Below are 4370 nucleotides of genomic sequence, written 5' to 3'. Positions count from 1 at the left end.
CGTTTTTACCAAAGGCAATGAGTGTCTTCACTGGCCAGAACCGGATATGCAGAATATCGTGACAATTGTTTCACAGCTATGACCGTTACTTTGTTTACAAATGTTAATGGACATACGGATAATCTCATACATCTATATCGACTCAGCTATTCGGGATATAACGATCCGTATACCAAAATGTAAGTCCAGGACCAATAATTCGTTACAAACTATTGAAACACAAATACTTGCAATACCCTCACAACATAGCTATTAATTTAAATTTTAAGAAATATAGATCTCATTATAAACTATAATCAAATTTTCTTTAATTAATTTTTAGCACTTTTTTCTGGCACTTTTCTAAAATTTTTAGCACTATTTAGCATATTTTTCAACAAAATCTAGCATTTTTTCTCAATCAAATTTTGGCAACACTGGTACACATTTAGATAAAGGTCACATATTTTAGTTCATCCAATTTCATGTTAATGGTCCTTCTATTAGGATGCATTCGTTTAATATACTCATAGTGGTGAAGGGTATCATATAGTCGGCCCCGTCCGACTTTACTACTTTCCGTCCGTCCGTTTGCCCATTATAATATGTAAACACGTTACAGGCCACAGTTATTAACCAATCTTCACGAAATTTTGCATATAGGATGGAGTCGGCCCAATGATGGTAAAAATTGGTAAAGATCGGTTAATATTTAGGGGATGAAATGGATCAAATAGTTAATTTTTGTCGGTTTTTCAGGTCGCTCCAGAGGCCGCAATTATGGCACAAACACCGCGAATTTTTGCATGGAGAAGTGGATCGGGCCAAAGAATAAGTATACCTGTTTTGATATAGATCGGTCAATATTTAGCGTGTCAAATGAACCCTGACTTTTGTGTGAAAAATTACAAAATTTGTATTCTATAGCGTATAGATTTACCCCTGAAGGACATAAACCCGAGAAGTTGATAGTATACCCGCAGAAAGTTAGTGTTCCGTGGTAGTTGTGTAGGGTATCGTATGGTCGGCCCCGTTCGACTATATTGCTCCGCTGAGTGGTTTGAAAATGCTGAAGTAAATTAAAAAGTTTTTGGAAAACAAATTCCGAAATTTGTGCAAAGAATTATGTTTCTCCCACAAACCACAACAAATTTTTAGTCAGGTAAACCATAGATGCTCACTTGACAATGATTAATTGGAAGGGATTGTTGTTTTTGTGTTATACGTAAATCTTAATGATCTCACTAATGTACATAGTAATTACATTATTTTAGAAAAATCTACATTTTTTGTAGAAAAAAAATCTTTTATGTAATTATACCCTTCATCAAACTGTGGTACAGGGTATTATGTCCATGTGCAAATGTTTGTAACAAGCTAACGGAAACGAGATAGACACATGGTTACTTTTGTGAATATGCCTAGAATCACTTTCTGAGTCGATTTATGCATATCCGTTCGTACGTCTCTTTATCTATACATGTTGACTTGTAAATAAAGTTATGATCCGAATTGGATGAAATTTGGCACAGCTCATTTATTTGGCCCAAGGATTTATATATAACTCCCATATATAAATTTCGTCCGATTTAATGTGAATGTTGCACCAAAGTCCCTATATATCTTTCGATTTGGACGAAATTTGGCATAGCGTAGAATGATGTGTGTTAAATTTCGTTAAAATCGGTTCAGATTTAGATATAGCTCCCGTGATAGTTTCGTCTGACTTTAAGTTAATGGTGCACAAACAGACCGTTTGTTAGAACGCATCTGTTGCATATACCCAAAGTGGTGAAGGGTATCATATAGTCGGCCCGTCAGACTTTACTAATTTCTTTACAGATTTAATTGATGTTTTTATCCAGCATTTATTAATTGCATAGTGCCAATTTCGAATAAATGAGTCCTAAAATAATAGTAGCCCTACAATTCTGATCTACAGAACATCAAGTATGATTAGATCCTGGAATTTATATTATATCCCATAATGAAATCAATAGTTATTTGTTACAAAGTTTAATGAATCTTTTGTGGATGCTTGCTAATTACTCAATTTAACCGATACACTTAGATTTCATAACCCCTAATGGCTTAATTGGCCTATACACACAAAACTGTTCAGCCTACTATCAACAGCTAATTAAAAAAAATAATTTTTACATAAATTTAAGAAATATGGCTACTGTTGACATAATACCCAATGAATATAAATAATATTAGGCAAACTAACAACAACAACAACGACCACAGCAACAGTATGATCATACCAAAGATATTTCGATGTTCATAATTAATGGTGTTTTACATAAAAAAACGAAATGAATTAATAATATCTTTGAATAATTACTATAGATTGGTCAATCTAGCTAAAACGCCAGCAATGCAATCGAAATGTTTTGCATTCAAATATTTTATTCGGAATACATTAACAACGTTTATATAAAATATTAAAAAATACAGCGTGTTTGGGAAAATAATAATTTAAAATCAAATTAATGTAAATTTAAATTTTTCAAACTTATATTTAAATGTTTCGTTTTTATAATCGATGATACTATGGAATGCACAGTGGATCCAAAAAGTATTTGTTGGTCTTAAGTGATTATAATATTATAAGTATTTTTTCATGATGTAATATAATTAATTTATTGTATGCTCGTAATTTATGTGACGATATTGTGACAAACTGCGAAAGTATTTTACGTGTTGTTTCCTAAATGCGCTTTGTGTATGTAATATCAAACATAATCCAAGTGAAAAAGCGTTAAGTTTGGCCGGGCCGAACTTTGGATACCCTCCACCATAGATATACTGACAGGTACTAGAAATGAAAATATAGGGAACATACCAAAAAGTGGACCTATACCGACATGTCTAAAAAGGGGTTATGTATACCATAATACAAATTTTAGAAATTTTTAATTGATAATTCAAATTCGAAGATGGGGAATACCTCCACACAGGGGCTGGGTCTAAATGCGGCTATAGTTCATTATCGAACCTTACGTTCTAATTTTTTATCTCGATATCCTCCGCAGGTGAAATGATTACAATAGAGTCTTATAAACAAATTCAAAACACGGAACAAATAAGATAACTTTGTTAAAAAAGGGGGTTATATGGGGACTACCCCAAAAAGGGGGCGAATATTAATAATTTTTGGTAGAGAGATTTGTTACTATATACAACAATAAATTCCACATTGCAGCAAATTCGGTTAAAAAACGCGCTCAAGAACCCCAAAATACCGAAAATTGGGAGTACCGTTATATGGGGGCTATCCGAAAAAATGAACCTATATACATAATTTTTTGTAGAGAGATTTGGTACCTACTAAGAACTCAAAATACTAAATTACAGCCAATTCGGCGGCTGTAATACGGAAAATTAGGAGGTACCGTTATATGGGAGCTACCAGAAAAAGTGGACCTATATTTATAATTTTTTGTGGAGACATTTAGTACCCAGTACGCTCAAGAACCCCAAAATACCGAACTTTGGCGGGTACCCTCATATGGGAGCTATGCCTAAACGTGGACCGATATATCCCATCTTCGAACTTGACCTGCCTGCAGACAAAATACAACCCTATGCAAAATTTCAGCACCGAAGGAATTTAGATAGTCCTTCGGAAGATAGCGTGATTACAACAGACGGACGGACGGACATGGCTAGATCGTCTTAGAATTTTACCCTGATCAAGAATATATATACTTGATAGGGTCGGAAATGAATATTTCGATGAGTTACAAACGGAATGACAAAATTAATATACCCTCCATACTATGGTGGAGGCTATAAAAAGGGATTGAATGGGGACTACCCCAAAAAGGGGGCGAATATTAATAATTTTTGGTAGAGAGATTTGTTACCTTATAAGACTACAAAATACCAAATTTCAGCGAATTCCTCTAAAAAACGCGCTCAAGAACCCCAAAATACCGAGATTTTGCAGGTACCCTTATATGGAAGCTATGCCTAAACGTGGACCGATATATCCCATCTTCGAACTTGACCTGCCTGCAGACAAAAGACAACCCTATGCAAAATTTCAGCACCCTATCTTAATTCCTTCGGAAGATAGCGTGATTACAACAGATGGACGGACGGACATGGCTAGATCGTCTTAGAATTTTGCCCTGATCAAGAATATATATACTTGATAGGGTCGGAAATGAATATTTCGATGAGTTACAAACGGAATGACAAAATTAATATACCCTCCATACTATGGTGGAGGCTATAAAAAGGGGATTATATGGGGACTACCCCTAAAAGGGGCGAATATTAATAATTTTTGGTAGAGCGATTTGTTACCTTATACGACTACAAAATACCAAATTGCAGCAAATTCGGTTGAAAAACGCGTTATATGGGGGCTACCAGAAAAA

Source organism: Musca vetustissima, unplaced genomic scaffold (genome assembly GCF_032173495.1).
Source record: "Musca vetustissima isolate MV318-11 ecotype Yass unplaced genomic scaffold, APGP_CSIRO_Mvet_v1 utg146030, whole genome shotgun sequence".
Taxonomy (NCBI): Eukaryota; Metazoa; Arthropoda; class Insecta; order Diptera; family Muscidae; genus Musca; species Musca vetustissima.
This window is presented reverse-complemented; position numbering follows the sequence as displayed.